Source organism: Mauremys reevesii, linkage group 2, assembly GCF_016161935.1.
Source record: "Mauremys reevesii isolate NIE-2019 linkage group 2, ASM1616193v1, whole genome shotgun sequence".
In the NCBI taxonomy this organism is placed as follows: domain Eukaryota; kingdom Metazoa; phylum Chordata; order Testudines; family Geoemydidae; genus Mauremys; species Mauremys reevesii.
The window spans coordinates 109,953,128-109,967,794 of NC_052624.1; the positions used below are offsets into that span (position 1 = coordinate 109,953,128).

Sequence of the window (14,667 nt, forward strand, 5' to 3'; positions counted from 1 at the left end):
TCTCCGGTAATGTTAAGAACTTCGATCTTACCCATTCCAATGGTGTTCTAAGGATCAAGCTACATCTCAGAAGGTATCAATAAAGGAGTGTTGAAAATACTATTAGAGACCATTATGCCATTGGGTTGTGTCTGTACTGAGAATTTTCAGTGCAAAATCCTGGTCTCATTTAAGTCAATGGCAAAACTCCCATTGACTTCATAGGAGCCAGGATTTCACCCTGAGTGTAGATAAGGCTTTGGTGTAAATTATTTCTGAGCTTAGTACCATCTTGAACATTAAATGAAGAAAAAGAAATTAAACAAATAGCAACCAAGTATTGTCTCTTTTTGATTCTAGGTGGTATGCATCTCATTACCCCCCTATCTAGAATGCAGAAATGTCATTAATCCATTCAGGAAGAGGACAAAGTAAAAAGTATTCATCAACTAGAAGTATTGATTTCAAACTGCACTTCATATTTCCACTTGGGGAAAATTTATTATATACTGAAAAATGTATTTATCACTTTAATGGAAAAACTTTTTAATGCACAGTATATTTATTATGCATGCCTTATCATAGAATTAGTGCATTATGTTTGAAGTATCTGCTAATAAACAAGGAATACATTCAAGTGCCGACTCAGTTGCCCGAGAAAGGAACACCTGAAATTATGAGGTCAAAAGTAATACAGAAAATGCATATTATCATTTGTTTTGTAAACAAAACTCCAGAAACACATTTGGTTTGTAAACATGCCATTCAAAATTTATATCCAGCTGTGGCCCAACATTCACACAAGGACAAAAACACTCAAGTGTGTAAACACCTGTTTAACTGAATGTAGATGACTGGAAATAATCTTGTAGATGTATTTGAACAGGTCACTGCACTCGAAAACAATTCCCTTAAACCATGAAGATATCTGTGTAGAGATATCAAGGAAGAGGAACATTTCAGACTTTTCATAAATATTGATGTATCTACATTCCATCAATGAACTTGATTTTGAGTTACTATGTGCAGTTACTGACACTCATTACAATACAATGTACAAATTGTATTGCTTAGTGAGTCTGTCATGTTACACTGATATCCAAATCTGCCAGTATAACATGAATGATTCTGAAGTGTGTCTTTTTGAGACAACACAAACCCAGAAGTCAATCATGTCATTTTAGATTTATGAAGTGTTTACATTTCAGGGTTTGAGAGTAAGATACAGAGCACTGTATTATAACACAGTACTGTAGCCAAAGTCAAAGTATATTATACAAATCTAAAATCAGTCACTCATATGTGACTTCACCTTGATATGCAGCAACCCAAATCTCTCTAATTTTGTGGATTGGTCTCATTAAGAGAACAAAGTTTAGTTACTGAAAACAAAGGTGAAGAATGATGCAAACGTTACTGTGATAAATGAAGGGGGGTGGGGGAGTTGCTCCCTTTTATGGGCATCCATCCAGCCAGTAGCTATAAAATCCCTCTTAGTAGCTGTTCTCTAATTGCTCTACCTGTAAAGGGTTAAAAAGTCTCACTGCTGTACATAGGTAAAAGGAAGTGAGTGCGCACCTGGCTGAAAGAGCCAATGGGAAGGCTAGAACTTTTTAAAATTGAAACAAGACTCCCCTTTTGTCTGCCTGTTGTTGTTCTCCTGGGGAGAGGTGGACAGGGCAGAGCTATGCTGTAAGAAGCTTGGGCCAGGTATGAAAAAATAATCAGTATCATACCTAGAAACTACTCATTTAAAACCCCAGACATGTTAGTAGATCCGGAAATGTCTAGGAAGACGCTATTAGGTTTATTCCTTTTATTTCTTTATGGCTTGTAGATTCCTCTGTGCTAACCCCAGCTGCTTTTGCTTGTAACCTTTAAGCTGGACCAAAAAAGCTATTCTTGGTGCTTAATCCTTGTAATTGCTCTTATAAAATCTAGCAATAGCCTGAGTAACCAGATGTATTTTTCTTTTTTTTATGGTTTGTGCACATGTTGTTTAATTAGCTGATGGCATCAGCTCATTTCCTTTTTTTCCCCTTTCTCAGCTCTTCCCCAGAATGGGGGTGAAAGGGCTTGAGGGTAACTCACAGAAAGGAATTCCCAAGTGTGCCTCCCTGGGCTCTCAAAGGGGTTTTGGCAGCATCTACCAATCCAAGATCAGAGAAAAGCTGTAACCTTGGGAGTTTAATACAAGCCTGGAGTGGCCAGTATTAATTTTTAGAATCCTTGCAGGCCCCCACCTTCCACACTAAAAGCCATTTTAACTTGACCATTAATAATTACAACTATTTTTAACCAGCTTGCAAAACAGGTTGTTCTCTCACAGTGAGAGAACATCCTGAAGAACAGGTTGTATTGTTCAAAGCCATTATAATGTCACCTTTGGGGGGGGAGGGGCAACAAAATCCATCAGCCTTCTTTCTCCTTCCTGCCTCACTCTCAATCCATAATATGATTCTGAGGAAAAGTCAGGAAGCTACCTGACGCCTTCAGCAATGGGCTCACTGGGGCAAATGGTGACAATGCCATGTAATTCACCTTGGCTCCACTCTTCTTCCTATCTCAGTCTCAAAGTAGGCAGCAGATAGTGTCCCTTAGCAACTCCTTCCTCTGGGAGCAGGCCATATTCAAGGGTTTCCTCCTTTGTTCATTCCCACCAGTTTACCCAGAAGTTCACTGTCTGGGTAAACTTCAAGGGGATGAATCTGAAAATCTCCTATATAGCAGAATAACCACATTGCTTTTGAAGAAAAATAAGCAGATTTTTGATTCTCTGTGGATAATCTTTCCTAGAAGTGTGAGCACTTTCCTGGAAGCTGTTTGCTGTATCATTAGTTGTATCTTGTCATAAAATGCTTTGGAGGCATCTCTGCCAGAGCTGCAAAGAATAATCAGTGTCCGTTTTTCCTTGTTTTTTGCATTGCAAGAGGAAGAGAAAAGAATAAACAAAGGGCGAGTAAACAAAAAGAGAGAAGAGGGAAGTGTCATTCTTTGCCAACCTTCTTCTTTTTTTCCAAGTTTGTGCAAAAAAGTCTTTTTGAATGTAATTTAAACTTGGAATAAAAGGAACTGTGCATATGAAATTAACTATAACTATTTCCAGCAGATGGGACAATCACAAGCATCTCTGCCATTACAAAATTACCACTCTCAGGCATGCTGATCCTTTTTTATTCTGCTCTTCTGTATTTAAGAGGAGAGAAGGTAACTGACAGCACAGGATAGCCACTGCCTTGGCATCAATTTCTTTTCTCTGTACAGAGGTTTGGAAACATTTTGTATTCTGTCTTGTGAGCACACACTTGCTGTTCTTCACTTGAGTTCACTTGCACCCAGTACTTTATGGTTCAAGGCCCTTGTAATATCTTTGGAAAAACATGTATTCCCAATTGGTGTGCAATATGACCATTTATTTATACTGAGCCAGCTGGTCTCCAGAGGTAAGCAGAGGTTCTAGCTCAGACATGTCAACAGCTTCCTGTGCATTGTAGCGTAAGCAGAACTTCTACTACAAGAGATGCTTTCACAGATACAGGTCTCACTGTGCACAGTGGCCAGAGGAGTATTTTGCAAAGCTCTATTTCAGAAACACATGGACTAGTCGACTTTCAACTCACATAACTTCAGATCTATGGCGATAAGGGGCCACACACCATACAGGGTAGAAAGGCCTGTTTGGATTCAGCCCAGCCAGAAGGGATCAGGGACCCAAGTTACCAGTTTACGTGCTGTTAGTATACCTTAGTACTGATTGACCTGAGGTATGACTTCATGACGGTGGTTTATGTAGCTATTGTACTAACTGACTGGCAGTACCTCCTTCCAAGACCAATGATCAGATCCTCCTCCTCTCTGGGTCTTTGCAGCTTTTTTACTGTAATTCTTCATCTGGTGCCATAAAACTGCAGTGGGGGAAGCTATCTGGTGAGCTAGGAAATGCAAAGACAAACATGTAGTGTCAATCATAGTGCAACACAGCATCTATGGATTTAAAAGAAATGAAAATAGCTCATCGGACACCAATACTCACTCAGGCAAAGTCCAAACCCAATTCATCCCCCTCAGTAAAGCTGTGGCAGGTGTGTGCTTTGGATCAGCGCATGAACACAAATGAAAAAAAATAGTCCAGTAAATTTGTAACATGACAGAGACACCAAGTTACTGTATTAGTGAAACAACATATTATCGCTGAACCCAACCTTGGAAAGAGCTGTGTGGATCGAACACCTTTATGAAGAACACCTCTGCACCATAGGTCATTTTCTAGTCAAAGAATTCCAGATCCATGATGCCTGTTTAAACAATACAATGTGTCAGTATCAGTGGAAGGATTAAATTCATAATTCATAAATTCATGCAAACAGTGAAAATTTTTGAAAATGTACCTTTCATATACTATTATGTGACCAAATGTGAAACTTCAGCAGCTGTTTTGGCTTCTGCTTAAGCTGGTGAACTCCCAGGTAACAGAAACACATTTTGTTGACTATTTCCATGTATACTGTTGTCTTATCTGTGAAGGTAACAACTCCTTGTCTGAGCCTCACGCTTCCCTTTACTCACCTCCTGTGTGATCAGACAGTAGCTTGAGGCCAAGGAAAGAGATTAATTAGCTGGCACTTTAAACAACATTCAGCATTTTGAAACATTCATTTTGAAAACCAGTGCCAGTAAATTTGATTCTTTAATTGCCCTGGCTGTCTTATAACACCATCTATTTTTCATCCAATTTTGATAATTGTTTGCCAAATTTCTTGCATATGCATACTCTCCTTATGTGCTGTCATCAAGTCCATTACCTTTAGAATTTCATTTATATACTTCCTTTCATCAAACACAGCAAGACACATACATTCAGCTTGCTTAGCACAATCATCATAGGAAGAGGTCATGATCCCCTTAATGGTGCAAAGAAGATACAATGCTGGCTTACACTGGCTTAAACAGCCAGCAAAGGATTCCCCCAATTTGGTGGAATTCCCAAGGCAGTGTAGCTTTCTCTGTGCCACCCTCCCTGACATGGGGGCATAGTCAGAAGCAGAGAGCGTGGTTAGAGTGCTGATACTGCTGCTGTGCTCTTGCAACCTCTGACTGTCAGACCATCTGCTGGGGCCATTGCAGCAAGGTGAAAGTTATAACTCAATCACAGTCAAGTTTTGTGGCCATGGTCTTCAATGCAGCAATAATATTCCATAGACAGTTCCAGTATGGTTTGCAGGGCTAATATACAAACCATGTACATTTACAAGCAGATCTCCTCACAATCCCCTAGCGGTTAATAGAAATAGATGCAATACAAAGGCTGAACCTAGAGATGTTTGCTGTCCTGCCCTACCAGATGGACACAATCTTGTTGGTGCTGGTGCCATCTTTGTGCATCTCCTAGAGGTGGAACATTCTGCTGTTCTTTCTCATGAAGACTGTAAGTGTTGGTTGGATGTAGAGTATTTTCTGGGAGGAGCAATGCTAACGCTGCTTCTAACAGTGCCTATTGTAGAGAGTAACAGGAATGCAAGGCAACCAGTCTGCACACAGGATCTCAACAGAGTATCAGAAAGAAAAGATGGTCCTGTCTCAGTTTCACCTTGTAATTTTGCCCTGAGGCTGCACTGGTGACGAGATAATGCTCTTCAAAGAACACTGAGAGGGAACAATGCAGCCACTATAAGCAAGACATTCTCCATGCATTCATGGCCTTCAGTGCTCTTCTGGTGGATGTTGTGAAGGTGAGCAAGCTTGAGAGAAACACTACGACATGTGCGGAGGGTATCCTGAACTACAGAGACAACAGAGCAAGACATGATGTCACTAAAGCCAGCCTGACACAGCTGCATTTGCTTGAACTTTGTTTTGAGTCAGAAAAGAGTGTTTTGCCTAGACTGGATCCTAATAAGTAGGTTGCATCACTAGGGTACCATTGGTAATCCAAGTTAACTTCTTTCTGCCATTACCAGTCACCTCAACAGCACTGGAATATTCATTTTTTGGACTGTGTGCACAGCAAGGAAAAATAAACAACAAGAAACATACCCCTGCAGAACAGCAGACAGAAGTTGTTGTCATAGAAGTTCTGGAGCTACCAGAAAGCAGCCAGATGGGTGATATGAAGAGAAAGTAAAAGAATAAGGTGATTCATACCACAATCAGAAAGCCTCGAGTAAAGCATAAGTTATACAATCATGTCTTTCCAGTGAGCAGATTGTATGAGTGTTGGAGTGCTGGACGGTAATTGAAGCATATGGAGCTGTTGCCCACTGTACAAATAATTTACACCCACAGAGCTTGGTGGTGGTTTACCATCCAACAACTGTTCACTTCTCATGCCTGGTAACTAGGAGCCTAAGCATCAATGCAAACAGCCTAAATCCACCAACCTGATGATATTTTCAGAAAGACGGATCAATTATGCATTCTGTACAAGAAGTGTTTCCTCTTATCAGATTCAAAAGCACCAAGGTCATGCTGCTCTACTAAGCAGTTACTGCAGATCGATGCCAGCATTGTACCATATGACCCTTGTCCAGTGCAAACAAACGTGTTATCTGTGTGCTGAACCTGATTTCTGCCTACACAGAAGCAAACGTCCTGAAATTCCTGAGATTTCCAGACAACCCACCAAACTTGGCTCCACTAACTGTCAATGTTAGGATAATAATAAATAATTAGAATAAAATTGTTCTGTTATTTTTTCAGGTATCTCGAGATTTATTGTGACCAGGGGCGAGGGATAGCTCAGTGGTTTGAGCATTGGCCTGCTAAACCCAGGGTTGTGAGTTCAATCCTTGAGGGAGCCATTTGGGGATTGGTCCTGCTTTGAGCAGGGGGTTGGTCTAGATGATCTCCTGAGGTCCCTTCCAACCCTAATAATCTAGGATTCTATGAATCCCCAATGATTTTCCACACAGGCCATGTTCTGAATGCAAAAGCATTGTACAGAATGGGTTAAAGTCCCAGTGGCTGCAGGAAGCTCTTCAAATTACAGGCTGGTGCAAGCAACCCTTATGAGCCCTGATCCAGCAAAGCACTTAAGCATGTGCTTAACTTTAAACCTGTGATTAGTGCCATTGACCTCAATGGGACTATTCTAAGGTTTAAAGTTAAGCACTTGCTTGGATAATAAACGTGGAAATATGGAAGTAGAATAAAAGATCTTGGATAGTTTCACTGCACTGTATTCCGCAGCTCTGGTTACAGTGAATGTTTGCTGAGAGTGAAGTTTTTCTGTGAAAAATCTGAATTCATGATAATAGGCTTCCATTTTTCTGTTCGCAATGCAAGCTCAATTCAAACTGAAACAAGATCATTGTCACTTCAAATGTGATGGGCACAATAGCTATTTTATTCCTTCAGTAGGATTTACCTGATTTTAATCAAAATGTTTATAGGATGCAATAGTTTGTTTGGTTTGGGATTAGTACATGTTCAAATTTAATCTGGTGTTTACTGAATAGCTTGCAATGGCTATTACAGCAAAGAAACTATTTACTAATAATCCTGGCCACTGGCTGTTAAGTATTAAAACTGCCTGACACCAGGTGTTGGAAACCGATCTCCATCACAGGTATCAGTCAGTAAAATCCCAGGGCACAGGTTCAGACATATAACAGTTCATGATTCTAGTGTTTATATCTTCAAACACTTGTATGTTAATACTTCGACAGATTAGGTCTGCTTTATTCATCAGACGGTTCTGCTTTTGGTGAGTCTTTCATGAAAATAATCCAGTCACAAAGAAAAATATATTGTTGTTTGTTTTCCATGGGGTTGTTTCCATCTCTTCTAGACCAGATTGACGCCTTTCCTGGAAAGCCAGTCTCACAAATTAAAAAACAGTGGTCTAGCACATTTCACAGCTAAAGAGATTATTTAGCAGAAGGAGAATTGATTGGGTCTATTAGCATGTAGCTGACTCTTGTCCATCCTCAGTTACATAAGGAATTTCTCCTTTGAAGGAATTGAGGGAAAAGCATAAAAAAAATGTTCTACTTGGCATAGTAAAGAAAATAGCTTGTTTGCCTGGGGCTGCTTTTTTCATTCAAGCAGAGGTTTGCTTTCTCTGTGGTTTGTACAAGGGGCAAAAAAATCCACGTGATCCATTATTAAAAAGAGAGCTCTCTGAAAGGAGCTGAAAAGGATTGTTATGCTTTCCCGTAAAATGAATGGGAACTAGGGAGCTCTTATTTGAAATGACAAATTCTGGTGCTTGAAAACATATTTGCCAAAGAATGGTAATCCTTCTTTTAATACCTAGAGAGTCTATTGGGACCAGACCCACTTTTCAGTACAAAAATAATTCATATTATGGGCCAGATCTTTGGCCCCAATAAAATATGTTTGTTATGCTCCAGCAGTGCAAGGAAAGCTTGCAGCTGCCCTCAGTAAGAAACTGGCATTCTCTGAGTGGCAGCTAGCCATCCTAGCTTGCTCTATACCACTCTTCCCAGCACCACCCAGCGTAGGGTGTGGGTGGAGATATGGCTCAAAGTGTGCTGTACTTCGGCAATTCCTGCTGAAGTAAAGAGCCCCAGGGGTTATTATAAGATGGTGCATTTAGAGCAGCCCTGTGGCTATCTGAAGTTGTGCCAAGGGCTGAAGCAGCCTCTGGCATCCCCAGGAATTGGGACGCAGATAGGCGGTGTCATGTGACGATTCCCTCTCCCCTCAAGTGCACTGCTCTGGCACATCTGGGGATTAAGACCTATACATTTGCCATTGAACCTTTTGTCATTTCTTATGTATTTATGCACAGGTTCTTGTGTCTTTTACAATGGTGTATACCTTGCTGTCAGAACTGATCCTCTCATTGCAACTTGAGAACTAATTGTTCCTGCTGAAGGAAAGTATGCTGGTAGGTGCTCTGATCAGATAGCCTGAACTTTAAATATGTGAGATAGTCCACAAGGCTGCTGTAAGCACTTCATAGATGTTAATATAAACCTGGAGTGTCAGTCATTGATGCAAACACATGAAATCTGTCCAGACATCAGTGTGTGAGCTTCCTGACTATTGGTTTTGACAGACCACTCAGTTTGGACACAGCAGCCAATAAGATTGCCAAGGGTTGTGCACAAATTCAGTTGGTCAGCACATTTATTTGCCCACTGTATCTGACTCACTGTTCCATATCTCTAGCACTGCCAGCAGAGACCTCAATGAAGCAATTGCATACGCCTGGATAGCCATTCCAGATGGACTTTTCAGTTCTCTCATTAGATACCATCTAACTAATTCCAGGATTTTGACATTGGTGACCAGGTGTAGTTTTCCAGAATCAGTACACTTGATGGATTCTAGCTTATTTTTGGCACAGGAATATCAAAGGGCATTAATGTATCAAAAAATCCATCGATGGTTCATTCCCCTGACCACATATGCTGTGACTCCAGCAGAAAGTTTCAGTCTAAGGCTATAGAATAATAGAAGAAGAAATTTGGAAGGTAGTTCAGTGAACAAGCAGTAATTCCAGATTACCTAGTGGACGCAAAATAAATGTAGTTACTTTGTAGGAACTTGACTGAACCTCACACAATTCAAAAGAGCTGACGCATTCAGTTCTGTGTTCTGGTGGTGGAAAAAAGGCTCCAATTCCAAATGAAGAACGTGATTCTAGAGAGGACATTACACTACTGCTGCACTATTGCTCCAAGGGCCTGACCCTGATGTCAAAAGGTGTCTTTGCATGAACTTCAGTGCATTTTTTATCAAGTCCAATGTAAACACTGACCAGCCACTTGATGTCAGCTCATGGTGACTTCTGGGCTCTTTTCTTTCTGATTCAGTAAAACTTTTAATTTCTGCTGTGACAAGAGCTATGGTACCCCAAGCTGCAGCCAGGATTTACAACAGCTGGAACAAGCTGTAGCAGCAGTAGAAATACACAGAGCTACACATATGAACCTACTGTCTCCATACAAACACATGAAGTCTACACAATGTAATTTCTTAAAGAAACATATATATGTCCTGTCTGTTTTTGTTACTACACTACTTTGCCTTGAGATCTTACTCAACAAGCCTGAAGAAACTTGGTTCCCATATATATTATAATCACCCTTTCTCAAAACTGACTATTCTAAAACCAATAAGGAAAATATGGGCCAAATATTCAACTCACTTATGAAAAGTGTGCATGTATTGTTACTGGTGGTAACTATAGTAGCGTGTGACAACATCCACTGTGTGGATGAACTATCCAAACACAGGGCACACACTGCCTGCCCTCAAGAGCATAAGAGCAAAAGATGGGAGAAAAGAGTGCAACATACAAGGCAACATGCTTGGGGTAATTATAGGCACTTGGCTTATTAGTTGTATTCATTTTAAAATTCAGTACATTAATGTCCCCTCACTATCTACCTTCCACCCATCAACCCCTTGACTTCACCCTCAGCTTCAGTTTGATTGTCCTTATGTCCCTCTCTTCCATCATTTTACCTCCTCCCTTCACGCAAATGAGATATTAAATAAATCTTATAATCAAGTCAATACTATTTCTTTTTTCCTGTTAATAAAAATTAGAGCAAATCAAAACCTGATTTTGTCTGTGCATGTGATTCTTCTGTTACAAACGACAGTGAAAAGAGGACGTCTAATCAATAAACAACCTGACAAAGACCAAGTAACCTGTTACTTATGTACCACGCTGGCAATGAGGGTCTTTGTCCCCCTCTAGTGGCTGGTTCACATCTGAAGATAAGAACCTACTGCAGCTGTCTTCTAACACAGTTACTCCTTTAACTGAAGTACTAGAGATTCATATGTTTTGCACTGAAGGTTCAAATCACATTGATGATCCAAGTGAGGGGACAATTATACTTGATTACTATAATTTAGTCGCAAGGAAAAATAAAGTTGACTAATATTTGTTCTTTTTACAGATTTTACATGTTGTGTGACTCAACCAATCAAGAACCAGACTTCAAAGCAGATGTTTCAATTTTCTGGTTGAGCTAGGAAGCATTCAATTGAAATTCCATCCAAAAGCCCGGCAGTCAACGTCCCACTTGCCATGACTCTTGAAAACTGTGATTTAGAACTGCATACATATCAATTCATTGGTGTGTTGGAAACAAAAAACAGATACGCAATAGTTACTCTTTAGAGTTTAAATACAATTGTCACTAATTACAGTAAGGAAGAGAGAGATTATGAACATTACAACTGCTGAGACAAAGGAAGTTGTGTACATATCAAACGAAATAAGAGGTGGCTAATAGGCCTTTATCAAAAGAATTTGAAATGCCTCATGTAATAGCATGACTGCTACACTTGGCTCACTTAGTGTCAGCCAACACAAAAAACAAACCTAGCCTTGCGTAGGCTTCTGCAGTACAGAAGATGAATCTTTTTCTTTTGACTCGTGCATTTAATAGTAACGAAAGAAGGAGACTGAGATGGAGATAGCCAGTACATCCAGGTACTGATGCTATGTGTTTGAAAAGTCCCTCCCCACCATCTATTGTTTGCCTTTATTTTTGAATATTTATCTTTTAGGCCAGATCATTAGCTGGTACAGATTGGTGTAGCTGCACTGAAGTCTAAGAAGCCATGCTTATTGACTCCACCACAGGAGCTGAACTCTTGTTTATTTGAGGGATGAAGCAGGAACTTTAAAAATGTTTTGGCGCTAAATCAAAATACCATCAGGCAAAACTGCATTTGGTCATGTTTACAGAAATATTTAGGTGCCTAAAGATGCAGATACTTCCCTAACTTTCAATGAGAGTTAGGTGCTAACTCACTTAGATGGTTTTGTCAGTCCCCATGGGCACCTTAATGCCTTAAAAAAATCTGTCCCATTGTCTTTTGTTTGTGTTATTTACTTGAGTTGAGCCCCTTGCCGAGTCTGTTTTCCATTTCATCCAAAGAAGAAAAACTGCCACAGACCCTGAATGTTCAATTTTGTAGGTTTTTAAAATTTTGTTTCTTTTTGGCTTTTAAATTAGGGTGGCGCTTAACAGCCCCATCATTTTGATTCTCCTCAGTACTATAAAAATGGTGGCATACCTTGCCACGTCAAAGTCTGGTGTCTAAGCTCACAACTGACCATAGTGTTATATTAATTGCAATAAAGATAAATATAGAGAAATTCATTCACTGCCCTGTATGACTACCAACACCAGATTCTCTGCATTGTCTGCATCATTGACCCTCCCTCTAGCCTTAACATTGATAAAGAGTCTCCCAAAAGGAGAAGTGCCAAGAAAAGATGTTTACATAGGAAAAAGATTTGATTGATTGACTGAATTCTTTCCCACCACTACAGGGTCAGCTATTGTATCCAACTAAGATTTTAGATTTTGGAGCAACTGGTTTTGAACTAGCTCTGCCACTGAATCTGGTTCACTTCCTGGGTGTTCTGCAAAGCCCATGTTCTTCTCTCAGGCTGCTGAGGAGGGAGTAAGCTGAGGTGGGCAGTCCTTTGTTTATTTTGAAATTTTAAACATATGGGAGCCCAGAGCACTGGATGGGGCCTATGGTTGCATTTTAGTAATTTAAAGAAATAAACGGGTAGAAAAAAATCATGCAACACACATTATCATCATGCACACTGAAAAACTCCCATGCTATATTACGCTTTCTAGCACTTCAGTATTGTCTTCATGTCACTTGTTGTCAAAAAGTTGTCTGATTAGTCATTCAGAATTCAAGAGCAGCCAACCACAAGACACATCAGAATGGGCATGGCACAACATCACATAACTACCTGTATTTTTTTTTCAAAACACCTCATGAGATATTCTTAATACCTTCACTCTCTGTTTGGTACTTTGTTCTCTTCATGCACAAATCAAATCCAATTTATCACATTGTCCACTGGTGCAAATTGAGCAACTGGCATCATCATCTTGATCTTTTTCTTTCTGTTAGAATGCAGCTTCAATTAGTTAAAAAACACAGAGATATTACATCATCCATAGCTAATTTCTGGAGCTCAGTAACATGTCCTTATTGTCCATTCAGGAAATGGGAAAATAAACATCCATTGATCCACTGCATATAAGGCTGCTTAAAGAAGGGAAATATGTATAAAACAGAAGTAACAGGAAACTTGGAAATGGCAGAGATGCTTAATGACTTCTTTGTTTCGGGCTTCACCAAGAAGTCTGAAGGAATGCCTAACATAGTGAATGCTAATGGGAAGGGGGTAGGTTTAGAAGAAAAAATAAAAAAAGAAGAAGTTAAAAAAATCACGTAGAAAAGTTAGATGCCTGCAAGTCACCAGAGCCTGATGAAATGCATCCTAGAATACTCAAGGAGCTAATAGAGGAGGTATCTGAGCCTCTAGCTATTATCTTTGGAAAATCATGGGAGACAGGAGAGATTCCAGAAGACTGGAAAAGGGCAAATATAGTGCCCATCTATAAAAAGGGAAATAAAAACAACCCAGGAAACTACAGACCAGTTAGTTTAACTTCTGTGCCAGGGAAGATAATGGAGCAAGTAATTAAGGAAATCATCTGCAAACACTTGGAAAGTGGTAAGGTAATAGGGAATAGCCAGCATGGATTTGTAAAGAACAAATCATGTCAAATCAATCTGATAGCTTTCTTTGATAGGATAACGAGTCTTGTGGATAAGGGAGATGCGGTGGATGTGGTATATCTAGACTTTAGTAAGGCATTTGATACGGTCTCGCATGATATTCTTATCGATAAACTAGGCAAATACAATTTAGATGAGGCTACTATAAAGTGGGTGCATACCTGGCTGGATAACCGTACTCAGAGAGTAGTTATTAATGGTTCCCAATCCTGCTGGAAAGGTATAACAAGTGGGGTTCCGCAGGGGTCTGTTTTGGGACCGGCTCTGTTCAATATCTTCATCAACGACTTAGATATTGGCATAGAAAGTACGCTTATTAAGTTTGCAGATGATACCAAACTGGGAGGGATTGAACTGCTTTGGAGGACAGGGTCATAATTCAAAATGATCTGGACAAATTGGAGAAATGGTCTGAGGTAAACAGGATGAAGTTTAACAAAGACAAATGCAAAGTGCTCCACTTAGGAAGGAAAAATCAGTTTCACACATACAAAATGGGAAGAGACTGTCTAGGAAGGAGTACGGCAGAAAGGGATCTAGGATTTATAGTGGACCACAAGCTAAATATGAGTCAACAGTGTGATGCTGTTGCAAAAAAAGCAAACGTGATTCTGGGATGCATTAACAGGTGTGTTATGAGCAAGACACAAGAAGTCATTCTTCTGCTCTACTCTGCGCTGGTTAGGCCTCAACTGGAGTATTGTGTCCAGTTCTGGGCACTGCATTTCAAGAAAGATGTGGAGAAATTGGAGAGGGTCCAGAGAAGAGCAACAAGAATGATTAAAGGTCTTGAGAACATGACCTATGAAGGAAGGCTGAAAGAATTGGGTTTGTTTAGTTTGGAAAAGAGAAGACTGAGAGGGGACATGATAGCAGTTTTCAGGTATCTAAAAGGTTGTCATAAGGAGGAGGGAGAAAACTTGTTCAACTTAGCCTCTAAGGATAGAACAAGAAGCAATGGGCTTAAACTGCAGCAAGGGAGGTTTAGGTTGGACATTAGGAAAAAGTTCCTAACTGTCAGGGTGGTCAAACACTGGAATAAATTGCCTAGGGAGGTTGTGGAATCTCCATCTCTGGAGATATTTAAGAGTAGGTTAGATAAATGTCTATCGGGGATGGTCTAGACAGTATTTGGTCCTG

At 40.0% G+C, this 14,667-nt stretch overlaps 1 protein-coding gene across 3 annotated transcripts in view; it reads right to left on the reverse strand.

The window, feature by feature from the left end:
- The window catches only part of LOC120399118 (band 4.1-like protein 4B), a 279,147-nt gene that overhangs the window by 12,446 nt on the left and 252,034 nt on the right, over nt 1–14,667 (reverse strand). The gene's annotated exons all lie outside the window — the stretch shown is intronic.